General features: G+C 43.8%; 1 protein-coding gene across 1 annotated transcript in view; it reads right to left on the minus strand.

Annotated features, from left to right (window-relative positions):
* The window catches only part of Ac76E (adenylate cyclase type 2 Ac76E), a 586,427-nt gene that overhangs the window by 99,556 nt on the left and 469,075 nt on the right, over window positions 1-17,796 (minus strand). The gene's annotated exons all lie outside the window — the stretch shown is intronic.

Raw genomic sequence — 17,796 nt, forward strand, 5'->3', positions numbered from 1 at the left:
TTGTTTGTTTGTTTGTTTGTTTCATCATTTTGGTTAAATGATAAGGCGCCAAGCTCGTCTGCTTCTTCATGTGCCGCTCGTTCTCTATGGAAATGTGATGTGCGACGCCACATCGGGTAACCATGTGACATCACAATCAGCTGCATTATATTTACGAGAAATAATGCATTAAAGGCCTTTCGAATGGCCTTATGTGACAGGACACCTGGCAGTTTCGCATTTGTGCAGACGAATGCTAGCAGTTAGCGATGTCGTCGGCGGAGAGTTTGCGAGTCAACTTTAATCGTCGTTATCACTGCGCCTGCCTGAAGCGAGCTGAACGCGCCGTTTTCGAATGCCCCGAATTCGCCCCGTAGACAAAATACTCGGAGTAATGTGAACTCTCAGTAAAAGGATTTAACGTTCCGCTCTTCCAGCTAAAGTGGCGAAAAGGAAGGGAGCAAAGAGCAAAGGTTAATGGAGAATGTTTTGCGGTCTAAGCATGAAAACATCCGCCAACAAGAGCAACTGTGGAATGCGAGCGTACTGGACCGGAAGAAGTTTTGCTCGCTCTCCCTGTTGTGATTTACAGATTTACAAGATGGAGGAAACGCTAAAGAAGGTAAAATGCGCACTTCAAACACTTGTTCTGGGAGATAGGATGTTGTCAGTCGGATTGAAAGAGGGATTGCGACAAATGTCCGAGCATACCTAATAAGCACCGTATACATAATGGGGAGGCCTAAATGCCTGATCAAGGGGCACAGAGAATCCGTCTCAAGGATCAAAAACTGCTCAAAATTTATTGTCGCATAGAGCCACAGAATCACGTCTGATCCCAGCGCCGCACAGAACAGGGAAAGGAAGCAGCAGATGACGTTATTTGCTTGCTGTGTTGCGTAAGTCGGTTAAGCGAGCTGTTATACTCTTTTTTGCCCCCGTTACGATACTGATTGCGACGATAGCTCACGGTAAAAACATTACCTCTCTTATTCGTTCCGGTGGCTACGAGCCGTAATAAAAGCTGGAATGTCTGTCAAGGGCATCCATGCCATAACGACTGCGTATGTAAATAAAATAGCACTTGCAACTCCGTCTATCTGTTTAGTTAATAAACGACGAGGTAGAGGACACGGGATCAATGTAGAAGTGCTCGGGTAGGAAGCCACACGCTGCAGAAGCGCCAGTCCTTCGCCTCTGTCGGTGATCTGTCGGTAATTTGTCCCTGTGCTGCCAGGCTTCAAAAACTGTTAACCAGTTAGCTTATGGCAAACTTGCGGAATACGAGATACTGCGCAGGCAAAAGCTGCAACCATACAAGTGCTTGCGCAATGAAAGTTGTCATACCGATTGCAACCCATTGTAGGTTCTCCATAGCTTGGATTTCTATCGATTTCGGGTGGTGTTTAACTAAATACCGTAATTTGCTATTGTATGCTAATGAGTATGCGCGAGATAATAGAGGCAACAATCTTTAGATCAGAGAATAAACGAGTAGAAAGGTGCATGTAGGCGAACGAGGGTGGGTGCGGATTTTCTGCACATTAAATTGAAATCTAGGAGGGAATTCCTAAAGTTCTAGAGGAGGATAAGGATGGGAGAGGGGAGAAGGTTGAAGGGGTTTAGGGTAGAGAAAATTCTTTAGTTATTTTTGGCAGTCATCAATGCAAAAAAATACTTAAGGAATTACAGGGTTGCCTTCAAAAATAAAAAAAGAAACGAAGGGGTTATACCGATATACCCTCTTAGGGCGTGCGTAGAGAAATCACTGAGAATCCGCAAGGAGAGCCGCAGGCGGAAGCCATTAAGACTGCCGCGCCATGCTTATGCTCCCTAGTTGTTTTCATCCAATTTCTGGAAGTAATTTATTGAGCATTTAAAAAATAGTACCCCATAATTTAAACGCATAGAAAATGCTTCAAGGAATCCTGCCACTATTTTCTTATGAAAGCCTTCTTGAGATATAAAGATGGGTTCTGCAGCACAGTTGTACAATATTGGCGTGCATCAGAAAACAGTAGAATAATGTCAACTACTAAGCCGATTTACCAGTTTATGATAATGAACTTTTTAAGTGTTGCAGTTCACCATATAATTTGTAGCCGGCCATTATTAATAACCATATCAGTTTTTAGAACTTCTAAAGCAAGGTTACCCTCGACTGTGTGGCTCAACAACTTTGCCTATAGGTATAGTGCCTAGAATACACTTGCTAGTGTGCCGTGCGGAGGGGTCTCTCAATGGGAGGAGGTGGTCGCGCCGGCGATGCCTTCCAACTTTGGCCGCCAGGGGCGCTGCTCATCGTAAAGGTGCCGTCGACGCCGTCGGCCGCCGGCGCGCCCTTGATTTGCCGCAGTTGCGCTGGCCGAGCCATCAGTGGTTCGAGCGCTTTGGACGCGTCTACGCTGTTCTTTTGTTTTAGTCGTTCTGTTCCTTGCATTCATGGGAGAGAATTAAATTTGCAACGACTAATGATGCTAAATAAAGCATCTGGGAAGGGAGAAGACATATGTTTCGTGCCGCTCTCTCGGAGTGGCTACCGCTCGAATCAGGACTAGGTTTCTATGTTCGGTGTGCCATCAGACCCTGCGCAGCTTTCGTTGTGGAAAGGGCTGATTAAAAGACGTCAACGTGTGTTGTCTGCGAAAAATAATTTGAGGGGAGCTACATCGAGAGAACGTTCAATGTGACGGTGAACGGCATCGTCAACGAGCTCGCTAGAGATAGAGCACACCTTAAGCCCGAAACCGTGCCACCGCTATTCGACCATTATCCGAACCATCTTATGCCTAAGAAGACACCGAAAAGGAAGTTGAGGAACCTTTGTGACTAACCGGCCGCTAAACGACAAAAGCGCAGTGCCAGTAATACCAGTGGTGCCGACGACAGCCACGGACCGTCAAGGATGTTTGACAATGCTCCCGAGGAGTCGGCAGCAGAAGAGACGAGCGAGAACTCATGCCCGCAGCAGCAGACGTACAGCTTTGAACTTCAGCATCCGTTTGACTTAATTTTCATCCTTGCAACCTGGACCATATTAACCGAAGCACCTGCTGGCTCTGGAGCCTACGCGCGTTATCGAGCCGAAAAAAAAAAACTTTCCCACTTTTACATAGAAAAAATGATACCTTTTGGAATCTTGAAGCCTCAGCGCAGTTCTGTGGACGCTACAGTGTATATTCTCTGGAAAAAAAAAAGCACATACAATACAACAACAGCTAAAGCTGAAGAACTATATACAGGCAGAGTGCACTGTAGGGTCTTTGTCCGGATGTGGCCGGAAACCAGCTGATTAATTCAGGAAACACATATCCTTCATGGGAATGTATTTTGCAGAAAAGTGTCGCTTGACCGTCAACTCTGAAGGGGTTAGCTGCGCTTAATGCAAATACCAGCGGAGGCTTACACAAGATGCGCAGAAAGAAGGAAAAAGCATGCAACCAGCCAAAGAAATGCAGCAACATTTCTCGTGCTCTGAGAAGAGCTAAGAGAAAACTGGCTGGAGCGCAGAAGCAAGTGGCTCTAATGAAAGCGCAAAATGAGGCGCTAATAAGTGAGTCTGCGGTTGAAGCTCTTTTTTTTTATTCCTGCGCGTGACCTAGACAATTGTGACCGTACAACAACCGCTCGGCTGCTGAAACCGCGAAGCTGAAACCGCGAAGCCGAAACTGGTGAAGAAAGTAAAATCAATTATAAATTACTTAGCGGTGGTAGGCGAAAAACCACGTGGAGAATTATACAGGAATATCAAGCGCATCATTAGCAATTGAAAAAAAAATATAATGCCACCAAAAATTGGTATCATACTATTTTAAAATTATTGCGGTGTCATGTGCGGCCTTTGTTCAAAACCTTTGGCGGTGCATTTATATATTTTTACTTGTTTATTGTTGCTGCGCCTATTTGCTCAAATTTAACTGTATTGCAGACTTTGTAAAAAAAAAAAAAGAATCAATGATACAATCACCACTTTTGTTTCTTGCCTTTCCTTCAGTTACAAAAGGAAGCACACCGCACAATAATCATTTATGTATGAAGCAGCAATTAAGTGGCTTCCTAATAAAATACATGAATAAGGAGTAAGAACAAAAACTGAAGTCAGATTCAGACTGCTTGTGTTTATTGCCGCATGCGATCTTTGAAAACATGCGCGCGTGCCATGTTACGAAAAAGCAAGATCGCCCTTCTTTTCCGTAACATATATGTGACGCTATGAAACGTCACTAACCTGATATATATCACCTTAGCAATAAGCATGACTGAATTGCAGAAACATCGACCTACCCTATCCGAAAGCATGAGGCCCGTATTGGCATTCGTAGCACTTGACTGCGGCATCGCGATATACCATAGACCATAAGAAAAGACCGAAGAGTAAATAAAATTTAAAGTGGGATTATTGAAGAGTGTAAAATATTAAGGGTATTTTCTGATACCTGTGTCACACGGACAATAACAGTCGTCGTCGATCCGCTCCGGGTTAGATCGCGATTCAGAATATAGTTACCATAATTCGGGGCAACCAACTGGAATATGAGCTGACTGAGTGCTCACGCAGAAGGAAGATGCATACCCTACATCCGCGATCGCGATGCGTGGATCGCACTCGACTGGCTCCAGATCAAATAAAATCGCCATCGGAATATTTCATGGCAGCAATATATTGAACCCGGTCCGGACTCGATCGTTTAATCAAAACAAAGTATTGCGACCAACGTGTCAACTTTAGGTGCTTGTTTCAAATTTCTTGTCTCGCTGGATATCATAAAGTCAATATCTGTTTATCCGGTTCAGCTGAATAAATAAAACAGTAAGATATAGCAGACATGATCGAACCAGACAGTATTTGTTAAACGCTTCCTCTAGCGCTATTTCAGCGTATGATTTTCTTCGCACAGTACTGGGATGGTATGATTGTCGTCCGCCAACACTGCTTTTAGACAAAAAGTGCGCTGAAACCGACAAGAGACAGGTTTCGCGGTGAAAAGCGCAGCGCGCTATTCGGACCTATATGCCGCCTATTCTGCCAAGGCCGCGAACGCGGAGCGATAGCACCATGGAGGAAGGAAAAAACCTATGAGAGGCCCTGACGTCACGTTTTTGAAGCCGGCGCGGCCGCGCCGCGACCGGACGCTGCAATGTCTCTCCTCCTCCTTTACCCTCCGCATTTTCTATCTGCGCGACGCACACGTAGCTCGGGCCCTTAGCAACGCCGTTGCTAGTGGCCCGAGTTTTCCTAGCAACAACTATTTGCTAATGGCCCGACTTGGCTAACCCTAAATTTTGACGTCATTTCCGCCACACTTTCTCCAATGCATTAGGAATGGCAAGGACCTCTCCTAAGTTGTTTCTTTCCTCCATGGATAGCACCTTAGCTATTGGTAGCGCCGCCCCGCGGTGGCGGCGGGAAGGCATCACCGCGGCGGCCAAGCGAGCGAGCGCCCTCGGCACACTAGCCAGTATATTCTAGGCACTATACTAAAAGAGAGCGCTTTCTAAAAACCCGAGCTCTAAGCTCTGCCACCAGCGCCGTCAAACATTGAAGTGATAGGTCACCCTTTCTGTCGCGTGTGATCTGAAGCAGCTAGCCGCGGAGAGCAAGTAAAGCGCACGCGGTGCAAAGAAGATGACTTGGCACTGGAGCCATTGGGTGATGGCGCTGCGGGCGGTGCTTAATTAAGATCGCGGTTTTTCGGAAGGGCCGTCTTCAATTTGTCGCCAGACAGCCAAAATTTGTTGAGCCACAGCACTGAGAGTAATCGCGCTTTTGATATTGTAAACCTGGTACCGCTATTAACAGCGGCCAGCTATAAACCTCTTATTGCAAAAAGGCACCAAATAGTAATAATTATAAAAATAATTATTTAAAATTCGTCAACTATCTTTCTAGTTAACATTATTTTTTTTTTGTTTTCTAATGCTCGATAACACGTAAATTTGAGCTGCAAAAGCCGTCTTCATATGGCCAACTCAATTCAATGTTCACTTCCTTTCCTTTGGAAAGGTAGGAACCGAGACAAAAACCTGTAACGACAGCTTGACGGGGGTCCCGGCTCCTTACAGAATTTGGCAACACAGTGTTGCGGAGGCAATGTAAATTCCAAAAGCGCTATTCAGGACTCTGGGACACCTTGTACGAGGACACCTCTGTTGTGCATATGTAGAGTCCTTGTCAAAAGTTTATAGAGCAGGGGGTCTGCTTCTAGGCCATGCAGTGGAGCTAGTTTAGCACTCGTGGTAGTCGTTCCCATTGGAAAAACTTTTGCCTTCAGGAGATTCGGAACACTGGGCATACATTACGAGCCGCCCGATACGGTAGGTCTGGCTCAGAATAAAACCCCCTGGATTCCAAACTTTTCAAAAAGACTGCACATAATTGTCTAAGCTTTCAATATGTGGCAAACACTTGCTACAAGTTTTTCCTGGCCCTGCAGCGAGTTGTCAGACTTAGCCAAATGTAATGGGCTGCGTTTTGAACGAAATTGTGAGGCAACTGCGAAACGCTGTGAGACACCTTTTATCAACAGATTGCTATAACTGGTCTAATCTTCCCAATGGATAGCAAACATTTTGTTTCCGAAGTTTATTGTGCGCTCACAACTTATACTTGCGACGTTCCGTAAAAAGCCAATGGGTTGCGTTTTGGTAAGTAATTGTAAGACAAGTGTAAAAAAAAAAAAAAAAAAAGGCTGAGACGCTTTCACAAAAAAATCGACCGGAATTGTCGTACTAAACTTCTTCCTCTTAGCTTTTTCTTGCACTCAAAACAAATAAAATAGACTGCAAGAAAACCAATGTGGCGTGTTTTTGAAAATTAGTAGCAAAAACACTGGAAGCCGACCAAACATGCGAATAAACTGATTGCTACTTTGACGTTGAACAATATATGAAAAAAATTGTCTTCAAAACTACTTCCCAGATAAATGTTCAAATTTCTAGGATGTTTATATATTCGTGTCCGAATTCCTAGAAACAGCCGGTATATTGCCACAAGGTATCAGGCGTCGTACGGTAATGCACGCAATTTCTGTTTAGCGTAGCTAGGACTACATCACTCCTAACGATCAGTCCTTGTCAAATCGTCGAATAATAATAATAATAATAATAATAATAATAATAATAATAATAATAATAATAATAATAATAATAATAATAATAATAATAATAATAATAATAATAATAATAATAATAATAATAATAATAATAACAATAATAATAATAATAATGTTATTATTAATATTAGTATCATTCATGGGCGATTTGACAATGGTGATTTAGATTTAAATAGTTGTCTCCGGAAATTTCTAACACATGAGCTTTGTCTTATTGTAACGTCATAATGTGTGACGCATTTTGTTTTGTTTTTTTTTTCTTTTACTGGTAGCATTTTTGATGTTGAATATTTTGTATTCGTTAAAGCTCTGTGCAACGCACGAATCACAATGAACTGTTTTTGTTGCACACCTTGCGAGGGAAACATCCGTCTTCAGAGCGTCTATGTGAATAACATGACAGTTTCTCTTGGAATACAATTTTCAGAAAGAAGCTCTCAGGCGCGTTTTATGTCCGCGCCCTGGAACTGTAAATCTAGCTGGAGAGGATTCGGTGGTCCTCTGTATCTGGAATGAATTTAACTTGAGTGTATTTGTAGCAAATAATCAAATGATGAACTCAAAGGTGCGTGTAATACGAAATAAAAGAAAGACGTTTCATTCACAGAATTGCCCATTGACGTGATCTCCGAAGGTCAAGGTATATTGACAGCTAACCTTGACCCGCCGTGTAATATGCACGCAATAATTCAAATGCAACCTAAAATATCAGCCAAAAAGTTTCTAAAAGAACGCTTTGCTGAAATAAAATGAAAGTCTTCTTGAATGCACAAAAGTAAAAAAAGCATTAGAACGTTCTTTCCATATACTTGCATTTACTTTTGTTATCCCCGACGCGTGATTTTGAACGGAATTCTCCCCTATTTTGTATAAAGTGCTCTGCTACTTGTTTTAAACAGGCAGACTAAAAATAATCAGGAAGTGATCATTCATCAGCACCCACCCAACTGAAGCTATACGACCACAAAGGAAAGCCATGCGTCGTTAAAGAAAATTTAGTTTTTGAACAAAAAATACTGGTTCTGGCCCTTGATTGGAACCTGGGACCAGCTTCATTTAAAATTTTCCTTTTCCTCATCTAAGTGTTTTGACCAAATGCGAAGTTTCTGCTTAAGCTGTATAGATTTCCTTTCAATTCGTGAGACTACACTTGGGTGGATACAAATGTTTAAATAATTAATTTTTTTACACATACTGCGAGCCAACACATTGGACAGAGCAGAAGGGGCTCTGGACAAAACCGGAAGCGAGTGAAAAGACGTATACATCACAAACTACAACTTGAAATATCAAAACATCAAAAACAACAAATAATTTCGGAATGTCATAATCAGACGAAAGCACGTTCCACCGTATTCGCCAAATAATCGCAACCGACAATGCTGCCCACAGAGCATTCCGTTCTTCCCACAGAGAAACTGTACTTATACGTTTTAGTCCTGAAAAATATTGGGGTTAACGAATGATGCTTTGCACGTCTCGTTTTTCCGGTGCTAATCACCTTCAGACAACTGGAGTAGATGCGATGAGTTTTCAAAAAAAGTATTTATGATGTGCTAAACGGTTAATTCCCCTCAACTTGGGCAAGTACAAAAATATGTCTAATGTGTAACGACTGGCCGAGCTGTTCTCATTTTTCTTCCGTCGCTGCGCCAGAGCAGGAAATAAAGTTGCAAATGAATGCTGGTGGCAAACCTAAGGTTGTGCCGACTAGCTACCCTCGATATGAATTGAAGTTTCCTCGTTCCCATCAAAACCACATTCCTTTGCAGTAGTATTGTATTGTGTGCGTGATGCGCGTGGTGCGTCATCCATAAGGGCACGTACACAAGGGCAGCCCTGACATAGTTAATGAAGCGATTTGGAGCAACTTATTCGGGCAAACGTCTCTCTTGCAGCTTTATGATACGCATCAAAACACTTATTAACCACATCATTAATCGTTTTCGGCATAAGGTGGCATGAATAAGGTTCCTAAAACTTGCAGACATAAAAGGACTTCGTTAGCTTTTGCTGTTCCTTTTTAATTTGGTATGGTGTTTAGAGGTGAAGCAGACTTGCAATAAGACAGTGATTACTCGTTAGGATGCACACGAGCGCAGCCATACGCTACAAAGGAAAGCAATAGAGCTTCCCCAGAAACTTTGAAGTGGAAGGAGAATTTGTTCTGGTAAGGCAAATTGTTCTCCTTAAACCCCTCCCTGCCTCACACTGCGCAGTCTGATCGACGCTTGTTAAATATTGTATGATTTGAAAAGAGAGAATAGAATAAAAAGGCAGGGAGGTTAACTACGCGATGCCCAATAGGCTACTCTACACGTGGGAAGGAGAACAAAAGGAGAAAAAAGAAAGAGCGCCAAGGAAAGGAGTCTGTCAAATGTCCAGAGATCTATAGTAAAAGAGGGTAGAGAGTGCACACTTAAGTACTCAACCCCGAGTCCTTTAAAAACTTAAGGAGCGCCTTCACTGCTTTCCTTTCTGATGAATGTGTCGTCGAAGAGCCCAGGATCTTAGATTGTGTAAGAGGGCGAGATTCCAAGTGGCGGAGTGTAGCAGCCAGGATGTCACGCTCACGCTCAAACTGAGGGCAGTCAGAAGTATGTGCGCGATCGTTTCAACACACCGGCACTACTCACACGTTGGAGAGCCTGCCGTTCCGATGAGATGAGGATAGGCGTTTGCAAACGCCACTCCTAACCAAAGGCGACACAACACTGTAGCATCACAACGCTCTCAATGGTATCTGCAGTTGAAGTAATTATTTAAAGTGGTGCGAGCGGGATGTCCAGCCTCCAGGCGTAGACCGTGATCGTCTAGTCACGTTTCGGGCGATCAGTCGGTGGCATTGCTGCGTCGGTTGTTGTAAATGGTATCTCGGCAATGTTGGTTGTATCGTAAGCCGATCGAGCAACATCGTCATCTAAGTCGTTGCCAACAATTCCACTGTGGCCTGGTATCCATTAGTAGATAATTTCGTGACCCTCTTGTAATGTCTGGCGGTGCAGATGCAGAAACTCCGCTACAAGTTGGTTATGGTCGCCATGGCTCAAGACGATGGAAGACATTGTAGGCAGGGTTTGGAATCACAGAACACAACCCATTTTGAGGAGTTTGTTCAGAGATATACTTTACAGCAGCACCAATTGCGACCAGTTGTGCCCTTATGTTAAATTAGATGGTAACTGTTTGATTTTCTCACAGGACCCAGAACGGCACATGCAGAACTAGTGGCGGTTACCGAGCCATCCGTATAGACGTGAGTACGGTCCCAATAGTTATTTTATAGCATGAACAGTGTGTCAGTTGCTGAAGGGCTGGCATTGATAAATTTGATTTCTTTGATATTTCCGGAATAGCAAGGCGCACACATGGGAGCCGCAGGCACCATATTGGGGACGGAGGTCGTGCTGCCAGTGTGAACTGTTTTTGGGGTGAACGACTGGTGCGTTGCTGTGATGTTTTGAAATGCAGAATGTGGTCTCTGCAGAGGCGTCTGCGAAAGGTGATGCTGAGGAACCCTTTAAATATGTCGTATGTGCATTCGCGAAGAGTCTACAGCAGTATACGTCGAACGTTGGTGGTCTTTGGCGAATGCAACACTTCACAATGTTGATGCGCTCCGAGGGAAGCCCAAGCATGTGCGAAGGGTCTGACCCTGGATTTCCTGGAGGACAATCAAATCGGCCTTTCACGTGTTTGAAAGTACGGGCATACTGTACCGCAGGAATCCTAAAAATATTGCCCTGTACAACTGCAGCCCTGATTGTACCGACAAGCCCCATGATTTTCTGCTAAGAAAGCGGAGTAAGTGAGCGATGGATGTTAGCTTTTTTTAATAGCCTGCAATGGTGTGCTCCAGGATGGATTGCGGTCTGTCAGAATTCCTAAGAAACAATGAGTGTTGTAGTAAGAAATGTTATGAGCATCGATGCATACCAGAAATGGATTCATAGATTTGCGTATAAATGCCACTAGCGCGTACTTTTACGGTGAAACGCTGAGAGGGACCCTGCTTCTGAAAATCTGTATGAACATCTGTAGTATCGCGACGAAGATCCGTAATGTTTATTTTTTCATGTTATTGGCTTGAACCTGCTGACATGGGGACTCACCTCCAGGCCACGTAAGAGGCGGCCAGATTTTTCCTGGACCGTTTCAGCTGCGCAACTTTGTACTACTGAGTTCGAAATTCTCGTAGATACTTTAGGTGCCTTATCTAGAAAGTTCACCGTTCCCGTAAAATTGGGCGTAATCATGAGATGCCATCAATCTGGTCTTAGCTTATCGGCGAGCGCACTTGCCATTATCTCCATCGCCGAGCTCTATTCCTGCTTTCGGCCACAAGGCTACCCAATGAAGAATTTTCGAGCTTCACGCAAGAAATCCGGTCTTCCTACTAGACTGCCTCTCATCACAGCTATCTTGGAAGATCATCAAGATCATACCATAGAAAGTATATAGGTAGTTTATTTTCAATGTTTACATTCTTTAGGAGCCCAGAATAAAAACCTAGCCAGCTACATTTTATTAAAACATCAAGTAGAGCAGAAGTCCTTCTATGGCGCTTCGTTTTGGAGGCTTTCTGAAAGTTTTTTACAATGCTGAAAAAATGACCATAAGCACTCTCTCTGTTGACAGTAAAACAAATATTCGTTCGTCTTTGAACACAAAAATTTCGTGATATTTAGCAATGTCCACTGGCAATACTGGTCAGCAGCAGTGTTTGCTCGAGTGAAGCAGTGAACTAACACGCTGCGAATCACCAAGAGTGAAAACTTACGTCACTATCGTGATAATAGTTTCTGTTTCTTATGATTTGAGTTTTATCATTGGAATTTTAATTTCATGCTCACTGCTGCGTTGGCGCTCATTCAGATAAATCGTTTCAGTGCGCTGAAGTATATGCGCTGAGAGGACAGCTTGCACAAACCCCGAACACCGCACAAAAGCCACTTGGAAAAACTGTGGTGTTCAACCGACAGATGGCATTACGTCCGTGAAAGCTGGAGATAGAGCTTCTCACATCGATATAGAGCCCAAAAGAAGACTTCTTAAGTTAGCAATGCTATGCATAAACCATGCGAAACGAGTGATCAGCCCAATGGCTCTTGCTGCTTCCCCCACAGGGCATGATTTGTGTCGTCGAGTCTAATGGAAGTAAGGCCGGCTAGCCGCTTGACGTAGATGCACATTCCATGGTGGTTTTTTTTTTTTTGTTCTTTATAACGTGATGACTTAGCCTGTCCTGGAACCGGGAGCTATATCCTCACCATGCGGGTGAAGCATGCATTTAGAAACTTTATCATTGTGTGTTTTGGGAAAAGGGGGCGGGGGGGGACTGCTTGAGAGCACGTAGAGAGCTGGGAGGGATGAAGCAACCTGTCGTACGCGGAAGTGAGATGCTGGAGCTAATTGAGTTTTGCGTTACAAAGATACGAAAACCAACCAGATTTCTTTTCCCTTGCACCACTATTTGTCTTCATGTCTATTTACCGACTCTGTACAACGATCTGCTTCCTTTTTACCTCGAACTCCTACAATATCACTCACCTCATTCTGTCACCAACACCTAATTATCCTCTTATCCCAATTCGCTGCCTTGGACTCTTGGAAAGAAAGAAAGAAAGAAAGAAAGAAAGAAAGAAAGAAAGAAAGAAAGAAAGAAAGAAAGAAAGAAAGAAAGAAAGAAAGAAAGAAAGAAAGAAAGAAAGAAAGAAAGAAAGAAAGAAAGAAAGAAAGAAAGAATAGAAAGAAATAAAGAAAGAAAGGATCTGTTGGCTGACTGCAACAAGAGCCCTCCCCAGAAAAAAATCCTGAGTGTCGCAAGCAAAGAATGGTTACAAGCCGGGTAGTGGTGTCGCATGAATTCAGTAGCCTCGCAGAAATCCGTGGCGACTGCGCAAAAAGAGGGCATCGAGGACCTGAATGCCTTACGACTGTTCAGTGTAGCTCTCCACGCCATTCCTCTAGCGCTATTTCTTACATGTCAACAGGTTGCTCGCGATGAAGAGTTAGTTCATTTGATTTTTCCGTGTTTCCTCTTGTCGAACTGTCATTTTTGAAGCTGTTGATATGTTCAATAGCCCCGCGCGAGATTCACTTTTTGCCATGGTTTACCTGCAAGAATGTAATGAAAGCTGCAGTTGTAAATCATCGGATACCAACGCACCCTGTTCTTCGGAACGCTAAAAAGGAAACATGCTTTGCTTCTAGGCCCTAGGCACGTGGCAATATGAATTATCGCAGCAAATAACGAGCATCGATGTAATAATAAAATACACACAGATCACTGTAATAATAAAAAATCATATTGTAATTTAAAAAAAAGACAGACAATTGTCAACAAGGGTTGCTGCTGAGACACTATAAATCAACGGATGTGATAAGGTCTGAAAGATGAGAGAGGGAGAGAGACATCCAGAGGCATATAAATTTAATGAAGCCCGATAAATTCGTGTCTGCAAGTTAAAAACGCTTAATAAAAGGTGCTGCTAGAGCAAGGAAAAGATTGACATTGTTGCTGTGAGTTTCCAAAAAAGTTTCTTTTTTTCATTTCTTTTTTTTTCATACACTGTTACTTCATCAAGCATGCTGCCAAGCGCGCACATCTTGACGGTGACATGACGGTGGCACGTCACCGTCATGTTTGAGCCCTACGACGAAGGGTAAAACGAGTTGATTCCGTCTGATGCAGAATAGAGTTGCTATACTTTTCTCTCTAATTAAGGTCCATATACGTCGCTTGAGGAGGGCCAACTGATTCGCTGCAAAGTACAAAGCCTTGACTTCATAAATAGAAGACCTCTGAGGCATTAAGTATTGGATGAAGTTGCGAGAGCTCCATCGTGAGGACTCTGGACTACGCCAACCCAGCCCCTAATCCCTAAACCGTTTTCCTAAATAAACGCTCTGCTACTTTCATCAGGCGTGGGATCGAAATCCAGTAGCGGAAATGTTTTTTCGTTATTGGCAGTTCGTGCGAACACGCTCTGTCCATAAATCCTGTCCACAGATCCTTTTCACGCCACTCGAAAGAGGACAAGTGATCTGTGCTGTCTTTAGGTGCTAAAAATTAAGTTCATTAATGCACCAAATTACTAGCCTGCAGAAGCGTCCTCGTAAGTTATATCCGCTCTAACATAAACGTAGGAATGAAAGCGTTTTAGAATGCCTTGCGAAACGTGATGACGCCACGCCGAAGTCGCATGGCAAATAAGTGCACCGCGGTTGAGATCACTTGCAACGATTGAGGATGTCACATCGGAGTCACTTGACAAATTAGTTTCACGTAGTTCAGGATCATAAGCAGCCAAAAACGTTAATGGTTTCGCATTTCACCACTGAGGCAAACTTCAGTGGCCTGAATGTTTTTTTCACTCCACAGTGGCCGATAGCAAGCTTCCACGCATAGAAAAACAAAAGGAGACGAAGCAGCTCAAGGTGCGCAATATAAAGCAAGTGCAATGCGTGTATCGCTCAAATTTGTGCACTGAAACCGGCAAGTATTACGCTGTGTTGTGGTGGTTGACAAAGCTACAGACACCACTATAAACGAAACACTTCGATAGCATAAGCCAGCGTCCCTTTTTACCACTCGTGACTCACAATTTGTACGAACATGGGATGGCGTCCGAGATCTTCCAGACTCTCGGAGGCCTCGGAGAACATGCGTTAGTTCGGGCTGAGTAAAATAAATCGCCCTGCCCGCACCGTCTTGCGACACAGCGGGCGCGCCTCTGAGAACAGGCAGAAAGAGCGGCGGCGCTCCGCTAGTGTTTCACACAGTCGCATAGAGACGTCGTGGCGGTGTCGTGTATGACGCCACTTTCTGCGCATCGGTGTGGAGGCAGCGCGCATGAGTCGAAGACGCCATGGTTGAAGCCTTTTTGCACTCAAAAACGTGATTACGACCTGGGGAATAATAGGTGAAGAAGAAGCACTCTTATAAAACCGCTCCCTCATGAATAGTGGCCAAGACGTCATCGCACAGAACCCCCCCCCCCCCCTCCCCCCACAGTTTGCTGCACAAACAAAAACAAGACAACTTGTATTGCAGCATACCTGCTTAAGTGATTTATGAAAGTAGTGGCACATGGCTTTTAAGCTAACCTGTTATGATATCACACATTACAAGAGAAAGCAAAAAAAAAAAAAAAGATGAATATAGGATGACGCTTAAGCATCGCCTTAAGGGTATACGCGATAGCACTTTTAACAACGCCTTTTCATTTCGCGAACTTTCATAGAGTGGTTGGAGCTTTTTTTTTTTTTTTATCTCCCTGTATTGTCCCCAGGCGCTTCGCGTTCCCGAGACTTGGAAGTGGGGAAGACACGCTAATTTATTTATTTTTTTCAGGTTGTTTAGGAATTGCAGTAAATCGTGGTTTCTCTGAGCTATCGCGAAATCTCCCTAGATTATTGAAATTATTAATCTCACCGCCTGTGAAGTTTTTGAGAAATAATAAATTTTCATGAACATGCCGAGAAAAAAACAGTAGACACAAAAGTCTAAATATAGAACGGATAAAGTGCAATGTTTATAAGTCATAATTTGATTTGCCACAAAGGCGGATAGCTTTCCTGAATTTTCAGTGATATATTAGTGTTATGAGTGGTTAAAATGAATGCGGTGGCGGCCACTTATCCCAAAAAGGCGTTTAACGAACCGACAGGCATGTGATTGACTTTTAGGCCATCTAAAACAGGAGAGTGATTTTCGCTATACAGTTCGGCTTCACGGCTACGTTAGCAAAGCTGGAATTGTGGCAGAAAATCTAGAAATACGCGACTGCTAGCTGATGGTGCGTTCTGGTTATGCAGATTAAAACTCGGATAACCAAAAAAGAAACAACTTTGAGAAGAACCAACGGAGAAAAAAAGACATCTGCGCCACTAACAGGATCATAAGGTAATATATATTGCTGCTAACAAGATCGACAGGTAATATATATTGCAGCAGCATAGAACTTCGTCTAACTACCGAGGGAAGTTTCGTCAATGCGATTCTCAGAAACATACTCTGGCCATGACCTCTCTCGTTAGAATTGAGAACGAAAAAAAGTCGTGATTTAAAGAAAGCAGGCTTCACTTGTCGAATTATTGAATACAAATTATTGAACACGCGGCAGTATGTGCGTGTGTGTTTGGGAGGGAGGGAGGTTGGAGGGAGGGCTGTGTGGAAGGAGCTGTGATTATAGACGGGAGAGGTAAACTAAATGAAAAAAATCTAAGAATGATTCCAGCTACCGCAGAGATACTGAGTGACGAGAAAGAAATAACGAATTGTGTCGCAGGAGAACATGAGGAAGAAGCTGTGCATTTAAACCTTGCAGATGGCGCGCGATAACCTCAGTTGGTTATGCGCTACTAAACCTAACACAACCCAACACAAACCTTGCAGTTCGAATCCGCAGATGATGTCCTCATTTCCGCGCTGCTTAACCAGCCAAGAACTAACAGAACGATCTACGACGAGCCTCTGCATTATCGGCCTCTTCTTAACTAATATTAGATGCGCCAATATAAGCTGATTCTATAATGCCGTCTTTATTTTTGTTTCCAGCCCTCCTCGTTTCTTGTCATTTTGTCTCTTCACATCTGGCTACCAAGATCCACAGAGCGCTTGTTCACGTTAGGCACAAGTCAAGCTGTCAAGAGGAAGGTTCATGATTATGCAACGATGGCTTATTGTTTGCATTGCCTGATTCAGCAAAAACTTCCGTTCCCAGATTCTTTTATCATATATCTCGTTCTTGAGATGGCCCGCATGGCAATCCTACTGCAGAATTTACACCGAGCACGCGCGTTGAACGGAGCTTGTTGAGCTCGAGACACAACCTTATTAGTTTGCTCCGCGCGATGCACAGCGTACCTCCCGTTTATGGCGCCTTTATTACTAAACTGGCACAGTTGCGCGCCCCCACTCTATACCTACGCGGTCCCTGGAAAGTCACACGCCTGCTAGGCGCCGAAGTGATGAAGCCGGCAACGAAAGAAGATTCGCACGCGTCACTACTGCGCGGCCCGCGATAGGCACGGCAGCAAAACGCTACGTGACGCTTGGGGCACCTCATAAATAATTCACGCCGGTAATGATGCTAAAGCAGCAAGCCTGAGAACTCAGCATAAGGCTCCCCAAGAGGCTATCGTTTAGTCTAATAACGCGCCACGCTCTAAGAGCTGGGTAAACAAGCGTTATCGATCTCTAAAACTTCACAGCACGATTTGTTCCGAACAAAAAAAAAAAAAAAAAAAAAAACAACAACAACAAAAAAAAAAAAAAACCGTAAACCATAACTTTATCGTGTTCACTATCCTCACTTCTTTCCGTTGCTCATCTTAACTTCCTGTTTAGCTCAAATTTTCAATACGATCATAGTCAGTTTCTTTTCGCTACTTCAGGGCTATATTTTGTAGAATTTTCTCTCCGTAAGTTTCACTTAGTCTCTAAAGTTTGGTTTGGTTTTATGGGGTTTAAGGTCCAAAAGCGACTCAGGCTGATAGACGCCGTAGTGGAGAACGCCGAAATTTTCGACCAGCTGGGGTTCTTTAACGCGCACTGACATCGTACTGTACACGGGTGTCTTGCTTGTCACCCCAATGAAAAAGCGGCCGGCGCGGCCGGGATCCGATCCCGCATCCTTAGGCAGAGCAGTCGAGCGCCCTAGCCACTGCACTGCCGGTGGGGTAGTCTGTAAAGTAATGT

The sequence above is a fragment of the Amblyomma maculatum genome, chromosome 1, assembly GCF_055883805.1.
Source record: "Amblyomma maculatum isolate TAMU_Amacu chromosome 1, ASM5588380v1, whole genome shotgun sequence".
NCBI lineage: Eukaryota > Metazoa > Arthropoda > Arachnida > Ixodida > Ixodidae > Amblyomma > Amblyomma maculatum.